The following is an 18,247-nucleotide window of genomic DNA, read 5'->3' as shown; positions in this document are numbered from 1 at the left end:
GCACATCTCCAGCAAACACCAGCAAATCTCCAGCAAATATCAGCACATCTCCAGCAATCACCAGCACATCTCCAGCAAGCACCAGCACATCCCCAGCCATCACCAGCACATCTCCAACAATCACCAGCACAACTCCAGCAATCACCAGCACATCTCCATCATTGACTAGCAAATCACCAGCAATTATCAGCACATGTCCAGCATACAGCAGCACATCTTCAGCAAAAACCAGCTCAGCTCCATCAATTACCAGCTAATCTCCAGCAAACATCAATCACGATCTCAGATCCAGCAATCACCACCACATCTACAACAATCACCAGCACATCTACATCAATCATCTGCAAATCTCCAGCTAACGCTAGCGCATCTCCAGCCAACACCTGCATATCTCCAGCAAACACCAGCACATCTCCGGCAATCACCAGAAGATCTCCTCAAATCACCAGCAGATATCCAGCAATCACCAGAAAATCTCCAGCAATCATCAGCAAATCTCCAGCAACCGCCAGCACATCACCAGCAGCAAGAGCACATCTCCAGCAATCATCAGCACATCTCCAGCAATCACCAGGACATCTCTAGTAATCAGCAGCACATCACCACCAAACACCAGCACTTCTCCAGCCATTACCAACACATCTCCCGCAAACAGCAGCACATCTCCAGCAATCACCATCATAGCTCCAGCAATCACCAATAGAGCTCTAAAAATCACCAGCCCCGCTCCAGCAATTACCAGCTCAGCTCCAGCAATCATCAATCACCAGCACTTCAACAGCAATCATCAGCAAACCTCCACCAATCATCAGCACATCGCCAGTAATCACCAGTACATCTCCAGTCATGACCAGCAAAACTCCAGCATTCTCCAGCACAACTTCAGCAATCAGCAGCACATCTCCAGCAATTTTCAGCACATCTCCAGCATACATCAGCACATGTCCAATAATCACCAGCACAAATACAGTAATGACCAGCACAGATCCATCAATCACCAGAACATTTAAAGCAATCAACAGCACACCTACAATCACCAGAAACTCTCCAGCAATCACCAGCACAAATCCTGCATATCTGCAGCAATCACTAGCACATCTCAGCAATCAGCTACACATCTCCAGTAATCAGCAGTAAATCTCCATCAATCAAGTGCACAACTGCAGCATTCACCAGTACATCTCCATCGATTACCATCACATCACCAGCAATCATCAGCACATCTCCAGCAATCATCAGCACAGAGACAGCAATGAACATCACATCTCCAGCATTCTCCAGCACAACTTCAGCAATCAGCAGCACATCTCCAGCAAAAACCAGCACATCTCCGGCAATCAACAGCACATCTCCAATAATCACCAGCACAACTCCCGCAATCACCAGCACATCTCCATCAATCACCAGCACATTTCCAGCAATCACCAGCACATTTCTAATCACCAGAACATCTCCAGAAATCACCAGCACAACTCCAGCAAATCTCCAGCAAAAACCAGCACATCTCCGGCAATCAACAGCTCATCTCCAGCAAAAACATACGCCTCTACAGCAATCATCAGCACATCTCCAGCAATCACCAGCGCATCTCCAGCAATCACCAGCACATCTCCAGCAAACACCCGCAAATCTCTAGCAAATATCAGCACATCTCCAACAATCATCAGCACATCTCCAGCAAACACCAGCACATCCCCAGCCATCACCAGCACATCTCCACCAATCACCAGCACATCTCCAGCAATCACCAGCACATCTCCAGCAATCACCAGCACATCTCCAGCAATCACCAGCACAACTCAAGCAAACTCAAGCACACCTCCAGCAAACACCAGCGCATATCCATCAATCACCAGCACATTTCCAGCAATCACCAGCACATCTCCGATCACCAGAACCTCTCTAGCAATCACCAGCACATCTCTGGCAATCACCAGCACATTTCCAACAATCATCAGCACATCTCCAAAAACACCAGCCCATCTCTAGCAATCATCAGCCCACCTCCAGCAATGATCAGAACATCTCCAGCAATTAGCAGCACAACGCCAGCACATCTGCAGCAATCAACTGTTCAGCTCCAGCAAAAAGCAGCACAGCTCCAGCAAGAACCAGCTCACCTCCAGCAATTACCAGCTCATCTCCAGCAATCACCAGCAAATCTCAACAATCACCAGCACATCAACAACAATCACCAGCACATCTCCAGCAAAAACATACGCATCTACAGCAATCATCAGCACATCTCCAGCAATAACCAGAACATCTCTAGCAATCACCAGCATATCTCCAGCAAACACCAGCAAATCTCCAGCAAATATCAGCACATCTCCAGCAATCAGCAGTACATCTCCAGCATACAGCAGCACAGCTTAAGCAAAAACCAGCTCAGCTCCATCAATTACCAACTAATCTCCAGCAAACATCAATCACGATCTCAGCTCCAGCAATCACCAACACATCAACAACAATCACCAGAACATCTCCAGAAATCACCAGCACAACTCCAGCACATCTCCAGCAAAAACCAGCACTTCTCCGGCAATCAACAGCACATCTCCAATAATCACCAGCACAACTCCAGCAATCACCAGCACATCTCCATCAATGACTAGCAAATCACCAGCAATTATCAGCACATGTCCAGCATACAGCAGCACATCTTCAGCAAAAACCAGCTCAGCTCCATCAATTACCAGCTAATCTCCAGCAAATATCAATCACCATCTCAGATCCAGCAATCACCACCACATCTACAACAATCACCAGCACATCTACATCAATCATCTGCAAATCTCCCGCTAACGCTAGCGCATCTCCAGCCAACACCTGCATATCTCCAGCAAACACCAGCACATCTCCGGCAATCACCAGAAGATCTCCTCAAATCACCAGCAGATATCCAGCAATCACCAGAAAATCTCCAGCAATCATCAGCAAATCTCCAGCAATCACCAGCACATCACCAGCAAACAAGATCACATCTCCAGCAATCATCAGCACATCTCCAGCAATCACCAGGACATCTCTAGTAATCAGCAGCACATCTCCACCAAACACCAGCACATCTCCAGCCATTACCAGCACATCTCCCGCAAACATCAGCAAATCTCCAGCAATCACCATCATAGCGCCAGCAATCACCAATAGAGCTCTAAAAATCATTAGCCCCGCTCCAGCAATTACCAGCTCAGCTCTAGCAATCATCAATCACCAGCACATCAACAGCAATCATCAGCACACCTCCAGCAATCATCAGCACATCGCCAGTAATCACCAGTACATCTCCAGTCATGACCAGCAAAACTCCAGCATTCTCCAGCATAACTTCAGCAATCAGCAGCACATCTCCAGCAATCATCAGCTCATCTCCAGCATACATCAGCACATGTCCAATAATCGGCAGCACAAATACAGCAATCACCAGCACAGATCCATCAATCACCAGCACATTTCCAGCAATCACCAGCACATCTCCAATCACCAGAACCTCTCCAGCAATCACCAGCACAACTCCCGCATATCTCCAGCAATCACCAGCACATCTGCAGCAATCACCAGCATATCTCCAGCAAACACCAGCACCACTCCAGCAATCAGCTACACATCTCCAGTAATCAGCAGCAAATCTCCATCAATCACGTGCACAACTGCAGCAATCACCAGTACATCTCCATCAATTACCATCACGACACCAGCAATCACCAGCACATCTCCAGCAATCATCAGCACATATAAAGCAATCAACATCACATCTCCAGCAATCACCAGCACATTTCCACAATCACTAGCACATATACAGCAATCAACATCACATCTCCAGCAATCACCAGCACATCTCCAGCAAACACCAGCAAATCTCCAGCAAATATCAGCACATCTCCAGCAATCACCAGCACATCTCCAGCAAGCACCAGCACATCCCCAGCCATCACCAGCACATCTCCAACAATCACCAGCACAACTCCAGCAATCACCAGCACATCTCCATCAATGACTAGCAAATCACCAGCAATTAGCAGCACATGTCCAGCATACAGCAGCACATCTTCAGCAAAAACCAGCTCAGCTCCATCAATTACCAGCTAATCTCCAGCAAACATCAATCACGATCTCAGATCCAGCAATCACCACCACATCTACAACAATCACCAGCACATCTACATCAATCATCTGCAAATCTCCAGCTAACGCTAGCGCATCTCCAGCCAACACCTGCATATCTCCAGCAAACACCAGCACATCTCCGGCAATCACCAGAAGATCTCCTCAAATCACCAGCAGATATCCAGCAATCACCAGAAAATCTCCAGCAATCATCAGCAAATCTCCAGCAACCGCCAGCACATCACCAGCAGCAAGAGCACATCTCCAGCAATCATCAGCACATCTCCAGCAATCACCAGGACATCTCTAGTAATCAGCAGCACATCACCACCAAACACCAGCACATCTCCAGCCATTACCAACACATCTCCCGCAAACAGCAGCACATCTCCAGCAATCACCATCATAGCTCCAGCAATCACCAATAGAGCTCTAAAAATCACCAACCCCGCTCCAGCAATTACCAGCTCAGCTCCAGCAATCATCAATCACCAGCACTTCAACAGCAATCATCAGCAAACCTCCACCAATCATCAGCACATCGCCAGTAATCACCAGTACATCTCCAGTCATGACCAGCAAAACTCCAGCATTCTCCAGCACAACTTCAGCAATCAGCAGCACATCTCCAGCAATTTTCAGCACATCTCCAGCATACATCAGCACATGTCCAATAATCACCAGCACAAATACAGTAATGACCAGCACAGATCCATCAATCACCAGAACATTTAAAGCAATCAACAGCACATCTACAATCACCAGAAACTCTCCAGCAATCACCAGCACAAATCCTGCATATCTGCAGCAATCACTAGCACATCTCCAGCAATCAGCTACACATCTCCAGTAATCAGCAGTAAATCTCCATCAATCAAGTGCACAACTGCAGCATTCACCAGTACATCTCCATCGATTACCATCACATCACCAGCAATCATCAGCACATCTCCAGCAATCATCAGCACAGAGACAGCAATGAACATCACATCTCCAGCATTCTCCAGCACAACTTCAGCAATCAGCAGCACATCTCCAGCAAAAACCAGCACATCTCCGGCAATCAACAGCACATCTCCAATAATCACCAGCACAACTCCCGCAATCACCAGCACATCTCCATCAATCACCAGCACATTTCCAGCAATCACCAGCACATTTCTAATCACCAGAACATCTCCAGAAATCACCAGCACAACTCCAGCAAATCTCCAGCAAAAACCAGCACATCTCCGGCAATCAACAGCTCATCTCCAGCAAAAACATACGCCTCTACAGCAATCATCAGCACATCTCCAGCAATCACCAGCGCATCTCCAGCAATCACCAGCACATCTCCAGCAAACACCCGCAAATCTCTAGCAAATATCAGCACATCTCCAACAATCATCAGCACATCTCCAGCAAACACCAGCACATCCCCAGCCATCACCAGCACATCTCCACCAATCACCAGCACATCTCCAGCAATCACCAGCACATCTCCAGCAATCACCAGCACATCTCCAGCAATCACCAGCACAACTCAAGCAAACTCAAGCACACCTCCAGCAAACACCAGCGCATATCCATCAATCACCAGCACATTTCCAGCAATCACCAGCACATCTCCGATCACCAGAACCTCTCTAGCAATCACCAGCACATCTCTGGCAATCACCAGCACATTTCCAACAATCATCAGCACATCTCCAAAAACACCAGCCCATCTCTAGCAATCATCAGCCCACCTCCAGCAATGATCAGAACATCTCCAGCAATTAGCAGCACAACGCCAGCACATCTGCAGCAATCAACTGTTCAGCTCCAGCAAAAAGCAGCACAGCTCCAGCAAGAACCAGCTCACCTCCAGCAATTACCAGCTCATCTCCAGCAATCACCAGCAAATCTCAACAATCACCAGCACATCAACAACAATCACCAGCACATCTCCAGCAAAAACATACGCATCTACAGCAATCATCAGCACATCTCCAGCAATAACCAGAACATCTCTAGCAATCACCAGCATATCTCCAGCAAACACCAGCAAATCTCCAGCAAATATCAGCACATCTCCAGCAATCAGCAGTACATCTCCAGCATACAGCAGCACAGCTTAAGCAAAAACCAGCTCAGCTCCATCAATTACCAACTAATCTCCAGCAAACATCAATCACGATCTCAGCTCCAGCAATCACCAACACATCAACAACAATCACCAGAACATCTCCAGAAATCACCAGCACAACTCCAGCACATCTCCAGCAAAAACCAGCACTTCTCCGGCAATCAACAGCACATCTCCAATAATCACCAGCACAACTCCAGCAATCACCAGCACATCTCCATCAATGACTAGCAAATCACCAGCAATTATCAGCACATGTCCAGCATACAGCAGCACATCTTCAGCAAAAACCAGCTCAGCTCCATCAATTACCAGCTAATCTCCAGCAAATATCAATCACCATCTCAGATCCAGCAATCACCACCACATCTACAACAATCACCAGCACATCTACATCAATCATCTGCAAATCTCCCGCTAACGCTAGCGCATCTCCAGCCAACACCTGCATATCTCCAGCAAACACCAGCACATCTCCGGCAATCACCAGAAGATCTCCTCAAATCACCAGCAGATATCCAGCAATCACCAGAAAATCTCCAGCAATCATCAGCAAATCTCCAGCAATCACCAGCACATCACCAGCAAACAAGATCACATCTCCAGCAATCATCAGCACATCTCCAGCAATCACCAGGACATCTCTAGTAATCAGCAGCACATCTCCACCAAACACCAGCACATCTCCAGCCATTACCAGCACATCTCCCGCAAACATCAGCAAATCTCCAGCAATCACCATCATAGCGCCAGCAATCACCAATAGAGCTCTAAAAATCATTAGCCCCGCTCCAGCAATTACCAGCTCAGCTCTAGCAATCATCAATCACCAGCACATCAACAGCAATCATCAGCACACCTCCAGCAATCATCAGCACATCGCCAGTAATCACCAGTACATCTCCAGTCATGACCAGCAAAACTCCAGCATTCTCCAGCATAACTTCAGCAATCAGCAGCACATCTCCAGCAATCATCAGCTCATCTCCAGCATACATCAGCACATGTCCAATAATCGGCAGCACAAATACAGCAATCACCAGCACAGATCCATCAATCACCAGCACATTTCCAGCAATCACCAGCACATCTCCAATCACCAGAACCTCTCCAGCAATCACCAGCACAACTCCCGCATATCTCCAGCAATCACCAGCACATCTGCAGCAATCACCAGCATATCTCCAGCAAACACCAGCACCACTCCAGCAATCAGCTACACATCTCCAGTAATCAGCAGCAAATCTCCATCAATCACGTGCACAACTGCAGCAATCACCAGTACATCTCCATCAATTACCATCACGACACCAGCAATCACCAGCACATCTCCAGCAATCATCAGCACATATAAAGCAATCAACATCACATCTCCAGCAATCACCAGCACATTTCCACAATCACTAGCACATATACAGCAATCAACATCACATCTCCAGCAATCACCAGCACATCTCCAGCAAACACCAGCAAATCTCCAGCAAATATCAGCACATCTCCAGCAATCACCAGCACATCTCCAGCAAGCACCAGCACATCCCCAGCCATCACCAGCACATCTCCAACAATCACCAGCACAACTCCAGCAATCACCAGCACATCTCCATCAATGACTAGCAAATCACCAGCAATTAGCAGCACATGTCCAGCATACAGCAGCACATCTTCAGCAAAAACCAGCTCAGCTCCATCAATTACCAGCTAATCTCCAGCAAACATCAATCACGATCTCAGATCCAGCAATCACCACCACATCTACAACAATCACCAGCACATCTACATCAATCATCTGCAAATCTCCAGCTAACGCTAGCGCATCTCCAGCCAACACCTGCATATCTCCAGCAAACACCAGCACATCTCCGGCAATCACCAGAAGATCTCCTCAAATCACCAGCAGATATCCAGCAATCACCAGAAAATCTCCAGCAATCATCAGCAAATCTCCAGCAACCGCCAGCACATCACCAGCAGCAAGAGCACATCTCCAGCAATCATCAGCACATCTCCAGCAATCACCAGGACATCTCTAGTAATCAGCAGCACATCACCACCAAACACCAGCACATCTCCAGCCATTACCAACACATCTCCCGCAAACAGCAGCACATCTCCAGCAATCACCATCATAGCTCCAGCAATCACCAATAGAGCTCTAAAAATCACCAACCCCGCTCCAGCAATTACCAGCTCAGCTCCAGCAATCATCAATCACCAGCACTTCAACAGCAATCATCAGCAAACCTCCACCAATCATCAGCACATCGCCAGTAATCACCAGTACATCTCCAGTCATGACCAGCAAAACTCCAGCATTCTCCAGCACAACTTCAGCAATCAGCAGCACATCTCCAGCAATTTTCAGCACATCTCCAGCATACATCAGCACATGTCCAATAATCACCAGCACAAATACAGTAATGACCAGCACAGATCCATCAATCACCAGAACATTTAAAGCAATCAACAGCACATCTACAATCACCAGAAACTCTCCAGCAATCACCAGCACAAATCCTGCATATCTGCAGCAATCACTAGCACATCTCCAGCAATCAGCTACACATCTCCAGTAATCAGCAGTAAATCTCCATCAATCAAGTGCACAACTGCAGCATTCACCAGTACATCTCCATCGATTACCATCACATCACCAGCAATCATCAGCACATCTCCAGCAATCATCAGCACAGAGACAGCAATGAACATCACATCTCCAGCATTCTCCAGCACAACTTCAGCAATCAGCAGCACATCTCCAGCAAAAACCAGCACATCTCCGGCAATCAACAGCACATCTCCAATAATCACCAGCACAACTCCCGCAATCACCAGCACATCTCCATCAATCACCAGCACATTTCCAGCAATCACCAGCACATTTCTAATCACCAGAAATCACCAGCACAACTCCAGCAAATCTCCAGCAAAAACCAGCACATCTCCGGCAATCAACAGCTCATCTCCAGCAAAAACATACGCCTCTACAGCAATCATCAGCACATCTCCAGCAATCACCAGCGCATCTCCAGCAATCACCAGCACATCTCCAGCAAACACCCGCAAATCTCTAGCAAATATCAGCACATCTCCAACAATCATCAGCACATCTCCAGCAAACACCAGCACATCCCCAGCCATCACCAGCACATCTCCACCAATCACCAGCACATCTCCAGCAATCACCAGCACATCTCCAGCAATCACCAGCACAACTCAAGCAAACTCAAGCACACCTCCAGCAAACACCAGCACAGATCCATCAATCACCAGCACATTTCCAGCAATCACCAGCACATCTCCGATCACCAGAACCTCTCTAGCAATCACCAGCACATCTCTGGCAATCACCAGCACATTTCCAACAATCATCAGCACATCTCCAAAAACACCAGCCCATCTCTAGCAATCATCAGCCCACCTCCAGCAATGATCAGAACATCTCCAGCAATTAGCAGCACAACGCCAGCACATCACCAGCAATCAACTGTTCAGCTCCAGCAAAAAGCAGCACAGCTCCAGCAAGAACCAGCTCACCTCCAGCAATTACCAGCTCATCTCCAGCAATCACCAGCAAATCTCAACAATCACCAGCACATCAACAACAATCACCAGCACATCTCCAGCAAAAACATACGCATCTACAGCAATCATCAGCACATCTCCAGCAATAACCAGAACATCTCTAGCAATCACCAGCATATCTCCAGCAAACACCAGCAAATCTCCAGCAAATATCAGCACATCTCCAGCAATCAGCAGTACATCTCCAGCATACAGCAGCACAGCTTAAGCAAAAACCAGCTCAGCTCCATCAATTACCAACTAATCTCCAGCAAACATCAATCACGATCTCAGCTCCAGCAATCACCAACACATCAACAACAATCACCAGAACATCTCCAGAAATCACCAGCACAACTCCAGCACATCTCCAGCAAAAACCAGCACTTCTCCGGCAATCAACAGCACATCTCCAATAATCACCAGCACAACTCCAGCAATCACCAGCACATCTCCAGCAATCACCAGCACAACTCAAGCAAACTCAAGCACACCTCCAGCAAACACCAGCACAGATCCATCAATCACCAGCACATTTCCAGCAATCACCAGCACATCTCCGATCACCAGAACCTCTCTAGCAATCACCAGCACATCTCTGGCAATCACCAGCACATTTCCAACAATCATCAGCACATCTCCAAAAACACCAGCCCATCTCTAGCAATCATCAGCCCACCTCCAGCAATGATCAGAACATCTCCAGCAATTAGCAGCACAACGCCAGCACATCTGCAGCAATCAACTGTTCAGCTCCAGCAAAAAGCAGCACAGCTCCAGCAAGAACCAGCTCACCTCCAGCAATTACCAGCTCATCTCCAGCAATCACCAGCAAATCTCAACAATCACCAGCACATCAACAACAATCACCAGCACATCTCCAGCAAAAAAATACGCATCTACAGCAATCATCAGCACATCTCCAGCAATAACCAGAACATCTCTAGCAATCACCAGCATATCTCCAGCAAACACCAGCAAATCTCCAGCAAATATCAGCACATCTCCAGCAATCAGCAGTACATCTCCAGCATACAGCAGCACAGCTTAAGCAAAAACCAGCTCAGCTCCATCAATTACCAACTAATCTCCAGCAAACATCAATCACGATCTCAGCTCCAGCAATCACCAACACATCAACAACAATCACCAGAACATCTCCAGAAATCACCAGCACAACTCCAGCACATCTCCAGCAAAAACCAGCACTTCTCCGGCAATCAAAGGCACATCTCCAATAATCACCAGCACAACTCCAGCAATCACCAGCACATCTCCGGCAATCACCAGCACATTTCCAACAATCAACAGCACTTCTCCAGCAATTTTCAGCACCTCTCCAGCATACATCAGCACATCTCCAATAATCACCAGCACAAATACAGCAATCACCAGCACAGATCCATCAATCACCAGCACATCTCCAGCAAACACCAGCAAATCACCAGCAGCATCAGCACATCTCCAGCAATCATCAGCACATTTCCAGCAAACACCAGCACATCCCCAGCCATCACCAGCACATCTCCAACAATCACCAGCACAACTCCAGCAATCACCAGCACATCTCCATCAATGACTAGCAAATCACCAGCAATTATCAGCACATGTCCAGCAATCAGCAGCACATCTTCAGCATACAGTAGCACAGCTCCAGCAAAAACCAGCTCAGCTCCATCAATTACCAGCTAATCTCCAGCAAACATCAATCACCATCTCAGATCCAGCAATCACCAGCACATCTACAACAATCAACAGCACATCTACATCAATCATCAGTAAATCTCCAGCTAAAACTAGCGCATCTCCAGCCAACACCTGCATATCTCCAGAAAACACCAGCACATTTCCGGCAATCACCAGCAGATATCCAGCAATCAACAGAAAATCTCCAGCAATCATCAGCAAATCTCCAGCAATCATCAGCACATCACCAGCAAACAAGAGCACATCTCCAGCAATCATCAGGACCTCTCCAGCAATCACCAGGACATCTCTAGTTTTCAGCAGCACATCACCACCAAACACCAGCACATCTCCCGCCATTACCAGCACATCTCCCGCAAACAGCAGCACATCTCCAGCAATCACCTTCACAACTCCAGCAATCACCAATAGAGCTTTAAAAATCACCAGCCCCGGTCCAGCAATTACCAGCTCAGCTCCAGCAATCATCAATCACCAGCACTTCAACAGCAATCATCAGCAAACCTCCAGCAATCATCAGCACATAGCCAGTAATCACCAGTACATCTCCAGTCATGACCAGAAAAACTCCAGCATTCTCCAGCACAACTTCAGCAATCAGCAGCACATCTCCACCAATTTTCAGCTCATCTCCAGCATACATCAGCACATGTCCAATAATCAGCAGCACAAATACAGCAATCACCAGCACAGATCCATCAATCACCAGCACATTTCCAGCAATCACCAGCACATCTCCAATCACCAGAACCTCTCCAACAATCACCAGCACAACTCCCGCATATCTCCAGCAATCACTAGCACAACTCCAGCAATCAGCTACACATCTCCAGTAATCAGCAGCAAATCTCCATCAATCACGTGCACAACTGCAGCAATCACCAGTACATCTCCATCAATTACCATCACATCACCAGCAATCATCAGCAAATCTCCAGCAATCATCAGCACATATACAGCAATGAACATCACATCTCCAGCATTCTCCAGCACAACTTCAGCAATCAGCAGCACATCTCCAGCAAAAACCAGCAACTCTCCGGCAATCAACAGCACATCTCCAATAATCACCAGCACAACTCCCGCAATCACCAGAACATCTCCATCAATCACCAGCACATTTCCAGCAATCACCAGCACATTTCTAATCACCAGAACATCTCCAGAAATCACCAGCACAACTCCAGCACATCTCCAGCAAAATCCAGCACATCTCCGGCAATCAACAGCACATCTCCAATAATCACCAGCACAACTCCAGCAATCACCAGCACAACTCCAGCAATCACCAGCACATCTCCATCAATCACCAGCACATTTCCAACAATCAACAGCACAACTCCAGCAATTTTCAGCACATCTCCAGCATACATCAGCACATGTCCAATAATCACCAGCACAAATACAGCAATCACCTGCACAGATCCTTCAATCACCAGCACATTTCCAGCAATCACCAGCACATCTCCAATCCCCAGAACCTCTCCAGCAATCACCAGCACATCTCTGGCAATCACCAGTACATTTCCAACAATCAACAGCACATCTCTAGCTAACACCAGCACACATCCAGCCATCAGCTGCACATCTCCAGCAATCACAAAAACAGCTCCAGCAATCACCAATAGAGCTCTAAGAAACACCAACTCAGCTCCAGCAAAAACCAGCACATCTCCAGCAATTACCAACTCAGGTCCTGCAATCTTGAATCACCAGCTCGGCTCCAGGAATCACCAGCTCATCTTCAACAATCTCCAGCACATCTACAACAATCACCACCACATATACAACGATCAGCTGCACCGCTCTAACAATCACTGGCACCACTCGAGCAATCACCAGCACATCTCCGGCAATCACCAGCACATCTCCAGAAACAAACAGCCCAGCTTCGGCAATCACCAACACATCTTTGTCAGGCAACAGCACATCTCTGGCTATCACCAGCACATCGCCAGCAATCACCTGCACATCTCAAGCAATCACCAGCACAACTCCAGCAATCCCCAGTATATTTAGATCAATCACCAGCATATATACAGCAATCAGCAGCACATCTCCAGCAATCATTAGCACATCTCCAGCAAACAGAACCATACCAACAACAATCGCCTGCACAGCTCAATCAGGGGCACAGCTCCAGCTGTCATGAGCACATCATCGGTAATCACAAGCACATCTCCGGCAATCAACACTCATCTCCTGCAATCACCAGCACATCTCCGGCAATCACAAGCACATCTCCAGCAATCACCAGCACATCTCCAGCAATCACCAGCACATCTCCAGCAATCACCAGCACATCTCAAGCTAAGTCAAGCACATCTCCAGCAAACAGAACCATAACTACAACAATCGCCTGCACAGCTCAAGCAATCACCGGCACAGCTCCAGCTTTCACGAGCACATCACCGGTAATCACAAGCACATCACCGGCAATCAACACTCATCTCCTGCAATCACCAGCACATCTCCAGCAATCACCAGCACATCTCCAGCAATCACCAGCACATCTGAAGCAAACTCAAGCACACCTTCAGCAAAAAGCAGCCCATCTCCAGCAATCACCACAACATCTCCAGCAATCATCAGCACATCTCCAGCAATCATCAGCCCACCTCCAGGAAAAACCAGCACAGCTCCAGCTAAAACCAACTCACCTCAAGCAATTACCAGCTCATCTCCAGCAATCACCAGCACATCTCAACAATCACCAGCACATCTACAACAATCACCAGCACATCTCCAGCAAAAACATACGCATCTACAGCAATCATCAGCACATCTCCAGCAATCACCAGCACATCTCCAGCAATCACCAGCACATCTCCAGCAATCACCAGCACATCTCCAGCAATCACCAGCACATCTCAAGCAAACACAAGCACACCTCCAGCAAACACCAGCCCAACTCCAGCAATCACCACAACATTTCCAGCAATCATCAGCACATCTCCAGCAAACACCAGCACATCTCCAGCAATCATCAGCCCACCTCCAGCAATGAGCAGCACATCTCCAGCAATTAGCAGCACAACACCAGCACATCTGCAGCAATCAACTGCTCAGCTCCAGCAAAAACCAGCACAGCTCCAGCTAAAACCAGCTCACCTCCAGCAATTGGCAGCTCATCTCCAGCAATCACCAGCACATCTCAACAATCACCAGCACATATAAAACAATCACCAGCACATTTCCAGCAAAAAGATATGCATCTACAGCAATCATCAGCACATCTCCAGCAATCACCAGCACATCTCCAGCAATCACCAGCACACCTCCAGCAAACACCAGCCCAACTCCAGCAATCACCACAACATTTCCAGCAATCATCAGCACATCTCCAGCAAACACCAGCACATCTCCAGCAATCACCAGCTCACCTCCAGCACATCTCCAGCAATCACCAGCACATCTCCAGCAAACACCAGCAAATCACCAGCAAACATCAGCACATCTCCAGCAATCATCAGCAAATTTCCAGCAAACACCAGTACATCCCCAGCCATCACCAGCACATCTCCAACAATCCCCAGCACAACTCCAGCAATCACCAGCACATCTCCATCAATGAACAGCAAATAACCAGCAATTATCAGCACATGTCCAGCAATTATCAGCACATCTCCAGCATACAGCAGCACATCTCCAGCATACAGCAGCACAGCTCCAGCAAAGACCAGCTCAGCTCCATCAATTACCAGCTAATCTCCAGCAAACATCAATCACCATCTCAGCTCCAGCAATAACCAGCACATCTACAACACTCACCAGCACATCTACATCAATCATCAGCAAATCTCCAGCTACCGCTAGCGCATCTCCAGCCAACACATGCACATCTCCAGCAAACACCAGCACATCTCCGGCAATCACCAGAAGTTCACCAACAATCACCAGCAGATCTCCAGCAATCATCAGCACATCTCCAGCAATCACCAGGACATCTCTAGTAATCAGCAGCACATCTCCACCAAACACCAGCACATTTCCAGCCATTACCAGCACATCCCCCGCAAACAGCAGCACATCTCCAGCAATCACCAGCACATTTCCAGCAATCACCAGCACATTTCTAATCACCAGAACATCTCCAGAAATCACCAGCACAACTCCAGAACATCTACAGCAAAAACCAGCACCTCTCCGGCAATCAACAGCACATCTCCAATAATCACCATCACAACTCCAGCAATCACCAGCACATCTCCATCAATCACCAGCACATTTCCAACAGTCAACAGCACATCACCAGCAATCACAAGAACAGCTCCAGCAATCACCAATAGAGCTCTAACAAACACCAACTCAGCTCCAGCAAAAACCAGCACATCTCCAGCAATTACCAACTCAGGTCCTGCAATCTTGAATCACCAGCTCAGCTCCAGGAATCACCAGCTCATCTTCAACAATCACCAGCACATCTACCACAATCACCACCACATTTACAACGATCAGCTGCTCAGCTCTAACAATCACTGGCACCACTCGAGCAATCACCAGCACATCTCCGGCAATCACCAGCACATCTCCAGAAAAAAACTGCCCATCTTCGGCAATCACCAACACATCTTTGTCAGGCAACAGCACATCTCTTGCTATCACAAGCACATCTCAGGCAATCACCAGCACATTGCCAGCAATCACCTGCACATCTCAAGCAGTCACCAGCACATCTGCAGCAATCCCCAGTATATTTAGAGCAATCACCAGCACATATACAGCAATCAGCAGCACATCTCCAGCAATCATCGGCACATCTCCAGCAAACAGAACCATACCTACAACAATCGCCTGCACAGCTCAAGCAATCACCGGCACAACTCCAGCTGTCACGAGCACATCACCGGTAATCACAAGCACATCTGCAGCAATCAACTGCTCAGCTCCTGCAAAAACCAGCCCAGCTCCAGCTAAAACCAGCTCACCTCCAGCAATTACAAGCTCATCTCCAGCAATCACCAGCACATCTCAACAATCACCAGCACATCTACAACAATCACCAGCACAACTACAACAATCACCAGCACATCTCCAGCAAAAACATATGCATCTACAGCAATCATCAGCACATCTCCAGCAATCACCAGCAAATCTCCAGCAATCACAGGCACATCTCCAGCAAACACCAGCAAATCTCTAGCAAATATCAGCACATCTCCAACAATCATCAGCACATCTCCAGCAAACACCAGCACATCCCCCGCCATCACAAGCACATCGCCAGCAATCACCAGCACATCTCCAGCAATCACCAGCACATCTCCAGCAATCACCAGTACATCTCAAGCAAACACAAGCACACCTCCAGCAAACACCAGCCCATCTCCAGCAATCACCACAACATCTCCAGCAATCATCAGCACATCTCCAGCAAACACCAGCACATCTGCAGCAATCATCAGCCCACCTCCAGCAATGAGCAGCCCATCTCCAGCAATTAGCAGCACAACGCCAGCACATCTGCAGCAATCAACTGCTCAGCTCCAGCAAAAACCAGCACAGCTCCAGCTAAAACCAGCTCAGCTCCTGCAATTACCAGCTCATCTCCAGCAATCACCAGCACATGTCAAGAATCACGAGCACATCTACAACAATCACCAGCACATTTCCAGCAAACACATACGCATCTACAGCAATCATCAGCACATCTCCAGCAATCACCAGCACTTCTCTAGCAATCACCAGCACATCTCCTGCAAACACCAGCAATTCTCCAGCAAACATCAGCAGATCACCAGCAACCATCAGCACATTTCTAGCAAACACAAGCACATCCCCAGCCATCACCAGCACATCTCCAACAATCACCAGCATAACTCCAGCAATCACCAGCACATCTCCATCAATGACCAGCAAATCATCAGCAATTATCAGCACATGTCCAGCAATCAGCAGCACATCTCCAGCATACAGCAGCACAGCTCCAGCAAAAGCCAGCTCAGCTCCATCAATTACCAGCTAATCTCCAGCAAACATCAATCACCATCTCAGCTCCAGCAATCACCAACACATCTACAACAATCACCAGCACATCTACATCAATCAACAGCACATCTCCAGCTAACGCTAACGCATCTCCAGCAAACACCTGCACATCTCCAGCAAACACCAGCACATCTCCGGCAATCACCAGCAGATCTCCAACAATCAACAGCAGATATCCTGCAATCACCAGAAAAAATCCAGCAATCATCAGCAAATCGCCAGCAATCACCAGTACATCACCAGCAAACAAGAGCATATCTCCAGCAATCATCAGCACATCTCCAGCAATCACCAGGACATCTCTAGTAATCAGCAGCACATCTCCACCAAACACCAGCGCATCTCCAGCCATTACCAGCACATCTCCCACAAACAGCAGCACATCTCCAGCAATCACTATCATAGCGCCAGCAATCACCAATAGAGCTATAAAAATCACTAGTCCCGCTCCAGCAATTACCAGCTCAGCTCCAGCAATCATCAATCACCAGCACATCAACAGCAATCATCAGCACACCTCCACCAATCATCAGCACATCGCCAGTAATCACCAGTACATCTCCAGTCATGACCAGCAAAACTCCAGCATTCTCCGGCATAACTTCAGCAATCAGCAGCACATCTCCAGCAATCATCAGCTCATCTCCAGCATACATCAGCACATGTCCAATAATCAGCAGCACAAATACAGCAATCACCAGCACAGAACCATCAATCACCAGCACATTTCCAGCAATCACCAGCACATCTCCAATCACCAGAACCTCTCCA

This window comes from Carcharodon carcharias, chromosome 8 (genome assembly GCF_017639515.1).
Source record: "Carcharodon carcharias isolate sCarCar2 chromosome 8, sCarCar2.pri, whole genome shotgun sequence".
Classification (NCBI taxonomy): domain Eukaryota; kingdom Metazoa; phylum Chordata; class Chondrichthyes; order Lamniformes; family Lamnidae; genus Carcharodon; species Carcharodon carcharias.
The sequence above is the reverse complement of the archived record's forward strand: the minus strand, read 5'-3'. Positions refer to the sequence as shown.